The sequence below is a fragment of the Papio anubis genome, chromosome X, assembly GCF_008728515.1.
Source record: "Papio anubis isolate 15944 chromosome X, Panubis1.0, whole genome shotgun sequence".
Classification (NCBI taxonomy): domain Eukaryota; kingdom Metazoa; phylum Chordata; class Mammalia; order Primates; family Cercopithecidae; genus Papio; species Papio anubis.
In genome coordinates this window covers 57,125,748-57,141,546 of record NC_044996.1, presented here as the reverse complement: position 1 = coordinate 57,141,546, position 15,799 = coordinate 57,125,748, and the positions used below count along the sequence as shown (strand labels likewise).

Genomic DNA, 15,799 nt, shown 5'->3' with positions numbered 1-15,799 from the left:
CCAAAAGATCTGATGTTTTGCTCATTAATTGTCTACAAAAAAGATTTATATCGTTTATTTTGTCTACTTTTTAAGAATCTAACAGCAGTGGGTGGAAGAGCAAAACTGAATAACATAGGCTTGAACTGTGCAGGTCCATTTATACATTAATTTTCTTCCACCTCTACCACCCTGAGACCAGCAGGACCAACCATTTCTCTTCCGCCTCCTCCTCAGCCTACTCAAGGTGAAGGCAATGAGGATGAAGACCTCTATGATGATCTACTTCCACTTAATGAATAGTAAATATAGTTCTCTTTCTTATGATTTTCTATTTTTTTTAAGGTAAGGCTTTATTTTTCTCTTCAATTTAAGGTAGAAAAACTACATTATAATCTAGATCACTTTCTTTTGCAAGATTCCAAATCTCAAGAATCTTCTACTTTATACTTTTTTTACATTTTTCACATTTTCTGAAATACATACATATCAATTAGGATTAAGTGGTTCTATTACAAAGTCATTTAAACAAGAGAGAACTTTATTTCTCTCTCATGTAAAAGAAGACCACAGATAGGCAGTGGCAATCCCTTCTCTGTCTGAACAGCAGCAGTAGTTACAGGTTTGGAATGATGTTCATGCTCACAAGACCCAATAAGCCTATGGAACCCAGCTTTTCACCAGGCTCACTTAATTTTGCAGAATACCAATAAGAAACAGCACAACAGCATGGTAGCCTGAGGTTGTTTCAGCAGGAGTCTTTACTCCACCTTTCCAAGCGTCAGCTCAGGTATTAAGTAACCCAGATCATCTGGGTTGGTGCAGAGACCACCTGGTTTAGAAGCTTCATGCTGTATAAGAACAGCTATCTCCTGAAACAACCAATGAGTTTAGCTTTTAGGGATCTTTGCAATAAGCAACATCATATTTAAGGAATTTAAGGAATTCCAAAGTCCATGTTTTCCAATAGGCATTTATAGTACTTGTCACAGTCTTCCTGGTCCAGATACAGTTTACCAATAAAGGGTCATTTTCAATCATAAACGATATTGGCTGGTATCACAGCTGACATTTCATTATTATTTTGCCTAGTAGGAGTCTAGAGAAATAGTGCTGAAAGGTAAACTCAAGGTCATTTTGACCAGGGAGAAAGTGAAAGGGTTTGTTAACCCTGTACTAATCGCAGTCCAGGGCAGTCTCACAGCATCAGGACCCAATCTTCCATCTTGTTGCTCTGCCACTCATGGCTTCTGTTTCCAAGGTTTCTTTAAAGCCCAAGAATCCTGCTGGAGCTCTAGCCACCATATTCTTGTTCCATAAGGAACAAAGAGAATGTGTAGAAAACTTCTCAAAAGCATCACTCAACACTTCTAAGTCCATGCCAGTGGCCAGAACTTAGTCGTATTACGGTCACAGGTGCCTGCAAGAGAAGTCAGGTATATTGCTGACCTGAATAAATTCACAGATTCTGTGACAAAGAGATAAAGGAAGAACAGATATTGGGTCAAGCAATTAGAAATCTCTCCTACACATACATATGGTGGGAAAAAATGAGCTTTTTATTAAAAAGCTGGGACTAAAAAAGTCATAAAAATTGAGAAGATACACGTGCTTATGATTTGAAAATGCTTTTCATCAAGGTAAGTTGTTTTCCAATTAAATAGTAAAACTTTTCAAATAAGAAATTATCATCCTAGAACATTAGTTCTGTAACCTGCAAGAACAGTTATATCACCATCAATTATGAGATGTAATTAATACGACATGCATTTTAACTTATTAGTTCTAGGTTAAACTGTATGAAATTGCTGGGTTTTGTAGTTAGAAACAATTGCATATTGGAAATTTCATAAACCTAATCTATTACAAGGCATCGCATTTTGTGACTAATTTACTTAAAAATACAAATTAGTACAGATTTAGGTTGCTGCCATAATAAAATAACTAATACAGTTTAGTTTCAATAATCTTCATTAAGTGGGAAAGGAGTGAAATCACAACTGACATATTGGGAATTGTACCTTTATCCTTAAGCACTTCAAAATTATTTTTTTGTTCCTAGATAAGATGCTTATTGTGGTAGACTGAAAAATGGCACCCTAAATATTTCCGTGCCCTAATCCCTGGTTTTATGCCTGCATATGTTAAGTTAAATGCCAAAGAGACTTTGTAGATGGAATTAAGGCTACAGATCTTAAAATAGGGAGATTATCTGAGTGGGCCCAATGTAATCAAATGGACCTTTAAAAGTGGAAGTGGAAGGCAGAAAGGTAGGTCAGAGAGATGGATGATGGATGAAGCATCAGGAAAGATTCAAAATGGGAGAGAGACTTGACCTGCTATTGCTGGCTCTGAAAACAAGGGGGCCATCAGCCAAGAAATGTGGACAACCTCTGGAATCTAGAAATGGCCCTCAGGTGACAGACAGCAAGGAAGTAGGACTTGATCCTTCAACTGCAAAGAATTGAATTCTTCCAACAACTGATAAGAAAGAAAATGGATTCATCCTTCTACCCCCACCGCCAGAGCCTCCAAAAAGGAAAACAGTCCTGACAACACTTTTATTTTAGCTCAGATGAGACTCAGGTCAGATTTTTGACATATGAAACTTTAAGACAATGTATTTGTGCTGTTTTAAGACACTGACTTTGTGGTAATTTGTAACAGTTACAATAGAAAATACATACATTTACCTTAGTAAAACCTCAAATTTAAAGGAGTTATCAAAGAAGGGTCCCTAATGTCATTTAAACTATATTTTTAAAAGTTCAATTCATGTCTGATCCTGAATGATTCTGGTATATTAAGTTGTGCTATAACTGGAAATGTGTGTTTAGCCAACAAAAATGACAAAATAGTAACAATTGAAAGCTACAAAGCCTATTATTTTTACATAAAAACTTCAAAAATATCATGACTAGTTATTGTGTGAACCATTTTATCTAGGAGTGGTTTGTAAGGCAGCATTTTAAGTTTCCATAAAAACAGAACCTTCTGTTTTAGAAGAGATATCAATAACGTAACCAGAAACCTCTATTTCCAAGTGCAGTGGTTTCTCCTGTTCATAAGTCAGGTTTGAACTATCTTCCGTTTGAATCTCTTGCTCTTCCACCTCCAAAAGTTTGTCTGGAGTTGAAGCTACCTACTTCTTCATCTTCATTTTTATGTAGAAGGCTACAAATCATTTTGGGTCTATAGGAGAAATCATTTTCCTGATTATCAGCTATTCCACCCCACCTATGTTTTCTTCTCCTTCCTTCTTGTCTGTCAGAAGAGTTATCATGCTGAGCTGCTTCATTGTATGGCATTTATATTTTAGCACTGTTTTATTATTGCCTTCTGCATCTACATTTTCAACATTTTCTTGAAATATAGCATAGGTCTGAAGAGGGTCTTTGTACTCTCCAGCAAAGAGATAGCTGTCCACTTGCAGAATGGGCCTCTCATTGCAAATTCTCCAAATCTTGCATTTATTTTCACATTTTTAGAAAATCCTGACAATTCTACTGGAATCAACATCTCTGCCTTCAATTCCTCCTCTTCTCCATTCTCTGGACTCCACTTCTTGACTGCCATCATGGTCCCACACCTCCTCAGTGCCTCCCCAGTCACTAGCCACCCCAACCCAGAGCTACCATCTTAAGCCCCTTATGATCTTCTTCACATTTTCCTCTCACTAGCTTACTTTAAGAATAACAGTATGTAACTCATATAACATATAAAATATATATTAATTAGCTGTTTATGTTATTTCTAAGGCTGCTGGTCAATAATACACTATTAGTAGTTCAGTTTTTATGGAGTCAAAAGTTGTACACACATTTTCGAGTGCGTGAGGGTCATATATATGTGTTGCAGGTTTAATTAAATTAAACTTTAATAATATTCAGTTAGTCAATGAATGGTAGTGAGTTTTGTTCTGTGTTATTCCTGTGGAGACTGTGGAGGTAAAGCTGACTCATATTCTAAGAACCCTAGTATCTGTGGGAACTAGGTCTTGGGTTTCTATTTCATTATTCTGATGCAAGCTACTTAAATACTTAATTTTTGAAGGAAAACAAGTAATCTAGTCACATCTGTGTGAGGCAGTTGTTACAATTACTGACTGGTAAAGTAGATCAAATCTGAACACTTATGCTACTCACTTCGTTTATTTGTGCTCAAAGAGAATAGCTTTATAACATGTACAAAATAGTAGCCCTCAAAAATAGATATTTGGCATATATAATATATATATGTGCTTTGGCATATATAACATATATAGTGTTTATATATATATTATAATATATATAATATATTTATATTTTATTTATTTATATATTATTTATTATTTATATAATATATAACATATAATATATATAATATAAATATAATATATATATATTTGGCATATATAACATATGTAGTGCTTTCAACTACTATCACAACTTCTCTTATGGGAGACATAAAATAAGCACCTAAGTATATTACTGGAAGAAAATTGCTTGAAAGAACAAGCTTACTCTTTTTAATTAATTGAATTTTTTAAATAGAACATTAAAAAGCAAGTTTTTGGCATACACAATAATTAGGGAACTACAAAAGTTTTTGTGAAATTCTAAAAGAACTTTTAAGAATAAATTTAAGAAAGTTTTCAATATCCTAAAAACCCTTTTCAATATATCTCTTGAAAGTAGCTTAATTTAAAAAAAATAGTTACAATACTGGATGAGTGAATACATATTCATTTTAAAGAAAAATAAAGCAAAAGAAAATGAACAACAAGAAAACTTACTTTTCCAAAAACTAGGGATACATGGGAGCTTCCTTAATCTAATAAAAGATGAGTGAGAGACTGAGGCAGCGATGTTTTATCTTACCACTACTACTCAATCTTGTAATGGAAGTCCAATCTAGATAAATAAGAGAAAAAAAAACTTGCAGGCATACAGATTAGCAAAGAAGAAATAGAACTTTCTTCATTCATAGACAACCTGACAGGGATGCTCCCTATTACCACTGTTATCTAACATGGTACTGGAAGTCTTAGATACAGTAGTCAGATAAGAAGATATAAAAGGCATTCAAATTGGAAAAGAAGAATTCAAATTATACTTGCTTGCAGATGATAGGATCTTATACTTGGAAAAACCTAAAGACTCCACAAGAAACCCTTTACAACTGATAAACAAAATCAGTGAAGTTACAGGATATAAAAATCAACATATAAAAGTCAGTAGCATTTCCATACGCCAACAGGGAGCAATGTGAAAAAAGTTTTAAAAAGTAATCTCATTTACAATTGCCACACACAAAATTAAATACACAGGAATTATCTTAACCAAAGTAGTAAAGATCACTATAATTATAACTATAAAACACAGATGAAAGTAATTGAATAAGACATGAATTGAAAAATCTTTCATGTTCTTGGATTGGAAGAATCAATATTGTTAACAATGTCCATATTACCCAAGGCAATCTGCAGATTCAGTGCAATCCCTATCAAAATACTAATGACATTCTTTACAGAAATAGAAAAAATAATCCTAAAACTTATATGGTACTACAAAAGATACAGAAGAGCCAAAGCTATCCTAAGCAAAAAGAACTAACCTGAAGGAATCACATTACCTGACTTCAAATTATATTACAGAGATACAGTAACCAGAACAGCATACTATTGGCATAAAAACAGACACACAGACAAATGAAACAGAATAGAGAACCCAGAAGCAAATCCACACACATACAGTGAACTCATTTTTTGACAAACTTGCCAACAATATACACTGAGGAAAAGACAGTCTCTTCAATAAATGCTGCAAGAAAAACTGGATATCCATATGCGGAAGAATGAAACTAAGCCCCCGTCTGTAGCCATATATGAAAATCAAATAAAAATAGAATAAATACTTAAATCTAAGACCTCACACCATGAAAATACTACAATAAAACATTGTAGAAAAGCTTCAGGACATTGATCTGAGCAAAGATTTCTTGAGCAATATCCCACAAGCACAGGCAACCAAAGCAAAAATTGTAAAATAAGATCACATGATGTTAAAAAGCTTCTGCATAGCAAAGGATACAATCATCGAAGTAAAGAGGCAATCCACAGAATCGGAGAAAATATTTGCAAACTACTTATCTGAGAAAGAATTCATAACCAGAATATATAAAGAGGTCAAACAACTCTACAGAAAAAAAATTCAATAACCTGATTTAAAAATGGGCAAAATATCTGAGTAGACATTTCTTTAAAGATGTCATAAAACGGCAAACAGGCATATGAAAAGGTACTCAACATCATAGATCATCAGAGAAATGCACATCAAAAGTATAACGAGATATCGTCTCATCTCAATTAAAATGGCTTATATCCAAAACACTGGCCACAACAAATGCTGGAGATAATGTGGAGAAAAGGGAGCCCTCATACGCTGTTAGTGAGAATTGGTACAACCATTATGGAGAACAGTTTGGAGGTTCTTCAAAGAAGTAAAAATTGAGCTACCATATGATTCAGCAATTCCACTGCTTGATATATACCCCTGAAAAAGAAAATTAGTATATTGAATTGATATGTGCAGTCTCATGTTTGTTGAGACATTGTTCACAGTAACTAAGATTTGGAAGCAACCTAAGTGTCCATCAACAGATGAATGGATAAAGAACATGTACATAAACACAATGGAGTACTATTTAGCCATAAAAAAGAATGAAATCCAGTCATTTGCAATAACTTGGATGAAAATGAGAATTATTATGCTACTTAAAATAATCCAGGCAGAGAAAGACAAACATCACATGTTCTCACTTATTTTGGGGGTCAGAAAATTAAAACAATTGAACTCATGGACATAGTAGAAGGATGTTTACCAGAAGCTAGGAAGTGTTGTGCCGAGTTGCATGGAAGGCAGGGATGCTTAATGCATAAAAAAAAAAATAGAAAAAATGTATAAGACCTATTATTTGATAGCAAAATAGGGTGACTATCATCAATAATAACTTAATTGTACATTTTAAGATAAGTTAAAGAGTGTAATTGGATTATTTGTAACTCAAAGGGTAAATGCTTAAGTAGATGGATTAAAAAAAAAAGTTGTGAAAATGCAGGAGTAAAAGTTTAACCAGTTTGTTATTTTTTGGATATAGTTATTGATCACCCATCGGACATAGTTAATTCTGAGTATTTTTTCATGGTTGCTCAAGAATTACTCCCTCCCTCAGTATACACACACACACACACACACACACACACACACACACACACATTTCCCTTTCCCCTTTGATCAGGCAAATGATAAAATAGAATGCTAATCAGTGGCCTATGGGAAAACAACAACAACAACAAACCAGCAAACATGGCATTTCGGGAGGAAAAAATAGATGGTTTCTACAAGAGTAAGTGAAGGGTGATGGTATTTCTAGGTAGCATCACAGGAGACTCATTTCACAATTTAAATCGGGGTAACTACCAGGCTGAAAAAGAGATTGGCCCTGACCTGAAGGCATAGCACAGAGTACAGAAACAGGTACTGGAATATTAGCATCCTGTTGTGCTCATAATTTATTTTTTTTAATTTACTTTCAGCTGTGCAGCTTTCTCTAATGCTTCTCCTGTGGCCATGCTGTTTTTTAACTTTGGCATGTTTTATTAAAAAGAAGAACACAGCAGTAATTGAATTCCAGAGAACAAAACATCTCCAACTTAGATGTCTTTAACAAAACAAGAGATTTTGTGTTGCTTTAGGGACAACAGAAATAGAAGTTACGATTTTGATAAAACTCTAAAGAAATAAAGGTCACTAAGGGACGATTGTTTCCTGGTCACAATACAATGTTTTATGTCCTCGAAAAGCAACAAATTCTATACCTGTAACCTCAGTAATTGAACAGCAGAGAAGCATTCCTATATTGCTGAAAAGAGAAGTTTTTGTTAATTACCTAGTTTCCATGTTATTGCATTTCTTCTCTTAGATTTTCCCAATGTCTACTAGTCTCTGCTGGTTTTAATTTCAGCTCATTTCCTACTCCATCTTCTAGATCTGCTCCTTTCAGAATTTGTTTTCCTTAACATCTCTTTAATTCAATAAGCGGATTCGTTTGAAAAGACATAAAAATGGCACTGATATTATAGGGTATGGACCACCATGACAAAGAGAAAATACCTAGCACACCTAATAGGAAAGAGGACTAATATTTGAGTGGGTAATTCTTATCATTTTTCATGTAAAAGTCACATAAAATACATTTCTGTGAAATGACAAGATAGCCATGGAAAATGCCATGTATTTTGCACTAAAGGTTTGGACACTGTCACATTTTCCTGTGAAGTATATTTTTGAGGCAATTATTCCCGACTAATTCTCTTTAGGCTTCTCTAGGGCCAAGTGGATTCAATACTTACCTCTAGAAAAAGAATACATTGTACTGTGAATTTTCATACCTAAAAATTAGTTATCAAATTATTATTTTAAAAACCCAATCATTTACTTATAGATTGGCACCTAGTGGTCTTGGGCCAGGGAACAGGTCATTTCTACCCTGGTTGTTTTATAGTATTTCTGGCGCCATATTCCTTGGCGATCATTCAAGGGTACCTTTGTGAGTAGTATGGCTTTAGAATTCAGTCAGAGGATTTTATAGAGAATGGAGGATTCAGCTTTTCATATTACTTTCCATCATGTTCACTTCCTTTCAGACCTCAATCTTAACCTATATGATGGTACTTCATTTTGAGTGAATTTTTGCCATAACCTGCTTGCATCTTGATCCTCCCTGTACTTTTAAGGCCTGGGAGAGATAATAAGCATGTGCTGTCATTTCATGCAGAAAATATAGGAAAGATAATTCCAAATCAAGTAGCTAAGGTAAATTCAAGCAATCCATGCAGAAGTAATTGTATAAAAAGAAACACTAGATAATAGGGGAAAAAAGAAGATTTTTAACATACACAGTGAAGCCATATTATGAATCTCTGTTGCTCATGCTGAAAAATTCATTTGAAAGATTGCTACAAATGTGACTAACTTACAGGAGATACTGATTTATAATAAGATCCACTTGGTGCCTTAATCACCAAATCTCTGACAGGATTGAGTATAGATATCTTTCCCATGAATGTTGCAAAATGTTCCAATATTTTAGGATATACCATATTTTATTGATTTTTTTACATTTTAGTATCGCTGAAATCAGTACATCCCTTAAAATTGATGGTACGTCAGAGTTTAATAGATTTTTTTCTTTCTTGATGCAAAAGTATAGTGTATCTTATAATTGATGGCATCCTAGATGTGATAAAATACAATGTTACCTTGCTATTGTTCCTGAAGACATGTATATATGCTTTATTTTCTGTGCTTGACTATTTCAGCTTTTAAGAATGAAAGTTTCTGCCTGAAACTGGAAATCATAATTTTATTTTAATAACTTTCCTTATGAATAGCCACAATTTAGTCTTGTCCTATTTTGGTGTAAATTTTTACCTTTCACATACACTAAATTACTAAAAGGATTGGTATACTACATATATAATCTAAGAGATAATTATTGACTAGACTAGATAGACAGAAGGATCAATATTTGTTTCAATTTTTGTAATCAAATAATTTTCCTCTATTGTCTATTATAGTGAAAATTGTTAGTATCACAGTAATAATAGTATATTAATTTTCTAATGTCAAGCAAATTCAGTTACTAAAATCATTTTAACTTTGGCCCCAAATTTTATTTTGGTGGTGACAAGAAAAAATGTATAAATGCAATAAAATGACAATGATAAAAATACAGGTTTGATGTTCTTCAGTTGTCATGAAAATGTCATACAGTAATATAAATTAACATTTATTATAAAAATGCAGAAAATATTTTAAATTGTCTATTAGTTAATATTTTTCTTTTGAACTATATATGAGTTTAGAATGTACTATACCCGATACCACATTATAATTTGTAATATAAAGCACAATTTCTAATAATTCATTGTCTCTGTCTTACTTGAACTTCAGAATATTTAAGCTGCTTGTTTGCTGTGGGCATAGCTATTATAATCAATACAGTCTAAAGAATTAAAGTAGAATCTCTGAAAGCAAATAAACAAGGATTTTAACTAATTTTATGGTAAATTAACATAAGAGAGTGTTTTCTGTGGGCTTGGATTATCTACATTTGCATCCTACACTAAGTGAATTTATCATTAGATGATTTTTTTTTTTTTTTTTGAGACGGAGTCTCGCTCTGTCGCCCAAGCTGGAGTGCAGTGGCGCGATCCTGGCTCACTGCAAGCTCCGCCTCCTGGGTTCACGCCATTCTCCTGCCTCAGCCTCCCGAGTAGCTGGAACTACAGGCGCCCGCCACTGCGCCCGGCTTATTTTTTGTATTTTTAGTAGAGACGGGGTTTCACCATGGTCTCGATCTCCTGACCTTGTGATCCGCCCGCCTCGGCCTCCCAAAGTGCTGGGATTACAGGCGTGAGCCACCGCGCCCGGCCATTAGATGATTATTCAAACAATGTGTTCTACGGTAAGCTCCTGGAAGTCTGTTGCCAGTTTTTATGACTCTGTATTTCCTCAGCACCTAACAAAATGCTTTGAATTCAACAGAGTCTTAGTAATAGTCTGTGGAACAAACTGCACAACTATGAAAACATTGCCGAGCTCCAAATGTGGGGTTATATGTTCTTTTCTTTCCGTTGTACAATAGAATAATTGCAGACTCAAACATAGTAATTCCTCAACTAAGAAGCATTTTCAGTAATACCCTAATACTTTTGGATTACTAGCTATGATTATAGATTAAAAACCTACCTCTCAAAGTCTCAGTACCATCATCCATGAAATCAGGAGATGAGACTGTGGAGTCCACATGTGGGCAGAAATATTTCATGAAATAAAAAATACTATATAACAATAAGTTATTGTATATTTTAAAATAGTTAGAATATTAGGAAAGTTTCCAACACAAATGATAAATAGTTGTGATGGGTATCCCAATTATCTTGATTTAATCATAACACATTATATACATGTATCAAAATAGCATATGTACCCCATAAACAAATATATACAATTATTATATATTAATTAAAGTACTATAAAAAGTTAAGTTTTTTTTTTTTTTATAAGTTCAGGACTGCCAACTTGCATGACATTGGGGAACAACATCCATGTCTGTAATGTAGGAGTTGACTTCATTTTTGAGGGTTCAGTGCTGACAGATTTCAAGTTCCAACACTTCTCCTTCCCATTCTGCCCTGTATCTTGGCAAGCTGGTAAGAAGGCTTGGGTGATCCCTCCATTTTGATGTCAGCAGAAGTTAAACCACACAGACTCCAGCCTGTGTGCAAGAATCCTAACCCTGGCCTTAACCACATAAACACCCCAAGCCATTTCTTTTTCCTAATCTATCAAGGCATTTTGAGACCAACTTGGGAGCCATCTTGCTATTCCCTGAAAGCTTTGCTATCTAGTAATAAACCTGTTCATGCCTTCTTGGGGTGTATGTGTGTGTGTGCACGCGCGCACATGTGGTGTCATCATTCTTGCCATGAAAACGACATTCTGAGTGTAGAGAAATCCACCCCACTTACGCAGAGTAGCCACAACAATTTCCATTAGTCAATGTAAATGTATTTCCTTTTAGTTGTACAGTGTATAGTCAGTACTGCTGTACACAGTGGCTCTGGATTGTTTCATCTATTTTTCAATATCAGAAATACCACCACTTTTGTTTTGAGTAATGGATTTACATTTCTGGAAAGAGGTCAACTATTTTCAACATACATTTATCATCCCTAGGACCTCTTTACAAATAAAGAAAGAAGACAACTGAAAAATTAAATAATTCATGCAGGGTCCCCCATTAGAAACCAAGTTTTTCAGTGCCCAGTTCAGTGGTATTTGCACTACATTGCTTTGCTTTTACGGCCTATCCACCAGTTCCAAAGAGATGTTGTCTTGGGATGTGGCAGGGTGTGGCTTTCTATTCACATAGAAAAAGTCATTCCGGAAATAGCACAAATTTCATAGCCTCCCAAGCAGCCATGTCTGCTGACCCAACTCTGCCCTGGAACTATAGACGATCTCCTGCAAGTCTAATAAAACTTCCTAAAAGGATTTCTTGGTAATTTTGAATCTCTGAGTATAATGTCTCAAATTAGTCTTCAATTCTAATATATTTATATTACGGTACTTCTTCCCTCAAAGCATCAATTTAATAAAGACACCAATAGTGTGGATCAATTAATATTTATTTGTTCATTAACGTATCTGCACCGTCCAATGATCCCCACACCTTATCAATAGATAAAGAGAATGTTAATCATTTGTCTTTCATCAATATACTCAGAATTTATCTACAATTTCAGTTTCTTATTTTAAAAAATAAGCCACATATACAGGAAAAGCTGGTGCTATGAAGTCTCTTAACTGATTTTCATTCTATGTGCTATTCCAAATTGTTTTTGTTTTTGTTTTTAGTCAAGGAAAATGGCCTAGTTTTTATTCTTATGGATATTTTCCTGATGAGTTCAGGGTCATTGAACAGCAGCTGTATTTAGTTTATCTAAGAAGCAGTGGGTACAGTTTTATAGAAGATAAAACAGGGGAAACACCAAAAAGAAACATGAAAAGAAGTGTCTATATTCCCTAGACAATTCCCTAATATCTCCCTTTGGAGAGAATTATGTAACCAAAGAATTTCAAAGCTTTATCAAGTCCACATGTTCTAATGCCATCTTCTTTTATATTACATTATGTTTATGAATAATTCTAGTTGGATCTCTGTTAATGAAATGGAATTTTAGCATTCTAGAATATAAGAGGAATTGGAGGAAAATTATTTAGAGGGACAGGTTGATTGCTTTTATTGGGTGATGAGCTGAGTCATTATTATGGTGTAATAGAGAAAATTTAACCATAATTTTGCATCTTACTAGATGCATACCATCCTCACTGTCCTAGTCCTTAATGGGTAATTACTAAACAACACACTGAGCCATTTATAAAAAGCATAAATTTATTGCTCACAGTTCTGGATGCTGAAAAGTTCAAGATCACACCACCAGAAGATTTGGTGTCCGGTGAGGGCCTGTTCCTCACAGACAGCACATTCTTGTGGTGTCCTCACACGATGGGAGGGATGTGGCAGCTCTCTGAAGCCTCTTTTATAAGGGCACTAATTCCATTCGTGATAGCAGAGCCCTCATGACCTAATTACCTCCTAAGGGCCCCATCTGTTAATATTATCATGTTGGGTATTAGGTTCAACTTATGAATTTTGAGGAAACAGCAATATTCAGACCATAGCACTGATGTTAGCATTAGTGAAAAGCTTAATTTCAGAATGCTCTTTGATAATCCATGGGACTAGATTACTACCTAGTAATGTAACCTATATATTTTATAGTGAAGGAATACTCACTAGTATGTTATCCAAACAGATTTTACAGCAATTAAACTGTAAACCTCTAGGAAACAACATATTTAAATATAACATACCAGGCATCAGTTCAAAAGTTCCATTAAATCATTGATCCAATGTCTTTCAGCATTAAAATACATAATTTACTACTGTTTAACATAGCAATAACTGCAGAGATAGGGACATAGAGGAAGATACAGAAAGAGAGAATAAGCCAATAGGAAAATTAAAAATGAATTTCACAGTTAAAAAATAGCTATTCTGTATCTGAGGAAAAAGAAAACTCTCCCTGAAAAATGTAAATGTAACATTGAGGTTTACTAAGTGAAAGCAGGCCATCTCTCATTTTATTTTTAATAAAGTAATTGATTACCAGTAATTGGCATAAAATTTATCCCTAAATGAGACTTTTTGTTATTGAGAGAAAAAATAATAATGCTCAATCAGGAAATCTCCCTCTGTGTACTCCCAAAGAATTGGCTGCCAGTTTCTATTTTTGCTGGTACATGTCAGTTCCATAAAGCTAATCAACCTATTATCCAGATCCCTCGTTATCTAAGGCAGCATCTTTTATCATTTTGAATGTCTAAGATGTTTTCTAAATAACTTAAATCTTTAAAAATGAGAATGTAATCTGTGACCTTATAGGTCAAAAACTAACTGCAATTAGGTTTATCAAATTTTTGTAAGATCTCTAGGTTCTACTTTCCTATCATTATGGCCTTCTGAAGATAAAATTTATTTAATTACTATATACAAATAACTTGAAAATGGAGACAGTTATAATAAGCTGTATAATTTTTTTCTAATACCAGAACAAAACTGAAACTGCACTTAACGTAGCAATGCATTATTACACACGTTCTGCATGCATTTAAACCGCTCACTGCCTTATTCCTACGTCACCACGTCCCTGTTTTGTCACCTCCCCCACCAATTTCCATGTTCCACCTCTGTCAGTTGAGCTTTAGCCAAGCTAATCACCAACATTGCCGACACCTGCTTTGATACTATGGCTGCCATCGGCTTTTCCGTAAGAAAACTCAATGAAACAGAACAACTTCCTGAAGGGTTTGGAATTGCAGCCAACAAGACTCAGCAGGATACCAGGAAGATGTTTACTGGGGGACTACCCTGTGATTTCGTAAGCTAGCTCTTCTCGAATACTTGTCCCAATTTGGCAAGATCTTACACTTCACGATTAAGACCTTCTCAGACACTGGGCTATTCAGGGGGCTTGGATTTGTACTTTTCAAAGATAGTGACACTGTTGAAAAGGTGCTCCAAGTGAAAGAGTACAAATTGGATGACAAGAAAATAAGACTGTAAAAGCAGCAACACGATGCAACCTAGATTCCCCCCAGAAAAGGTTTTTGTGGGTAGGGTGAACCCTCGTCTGTCTTATAAGCTTTCTTACCAGAAACATATCCTACTTTCCTTATACACTTTGCATATAGAACTATTTATCTTATATCTAGTAGTTTTAATCACATATATTAATGTTAACTCTTAGTAACTCTTATATTTAGTGAAAAACTTAGGAAGTGGGCAATTTTAATTAGGTACTAAATGCAGTGTCCAGGACAAGGGACAGAGCTGTGAAGACAATGCCTGGAGGATCTAACCCCTCCCAGCATGGCCAAGGAACACAGGTGGGCTAGGAATGATTGGTCCTGAGTGTTGTCCTGAGGCCCCACCATAGTCACTTGTCTAGGTCTCAGAATCTAAATACTTAAAATTAAGAAAATATCATAGTAAGATGTAGGTAAGGCTTTGGAGAATCCTAGCAGTCAGCTCTAACAGCATTAACTCACAAATAAATTAAGCAAGTACCAAAAGTACTGCAGAACCAACAGTTTTATGACTTTAAAATGCCAGTGGAGACAAAATAAAGCTGTCTGAAAAATAGATGCAGGCAAAAATGTCTAAATTAAACTCTGAAGACATTTCTATTTTATTTTACGAACAATTTAAAAACTATCTGTATTTACGAAAAATCACTGAAGTCATGTTAATGTGAAAAGTGTTTGGATTTACTTACCTAACTTATGATTACTTATTTATTTATGAGTCAATTTCATACCCATGTAGACAGTATACAGACAGACAAGTACACATGTGCATATAAAGACACAGACAGACACAAAGACTTTATAGTTTTGACTTTACAATTGTATATACAAGACCAGCAAACTCTAGTTTAAAAGAATAGTTGGATTAAAACTATGCCTTTGTAAATGGATCAGGCTAAAGATTATTTGTCCCACAGGGTCCAAGCCCTTACTGAGTTTCAAAGAAAGCAAGGTAGCAATTTATATCTCAAAGGACAGAGGAAGACAGAATTTAAGCTTTCTCAAGACGAAGTTTGGGTGTGGTAGAGGAAGATTAAAAATGGATGCCAAGGTAACACCAA

The 15,799-nt window shown here is 34.6% G+C and overlaps 1 pseudogene; it reads right to left on the bottom strand.

Annotated features, from left to right (window-relative positions):
• Positions 1 to 353: 353 nt before the first annotated feature.
• LOC110742180 lies at positions 354 to 4,237 on the bottom strand (annotated as a pseudogene).
• Positions 4,238 to 15,799: the final 11,562 nt, after the last annotated feature.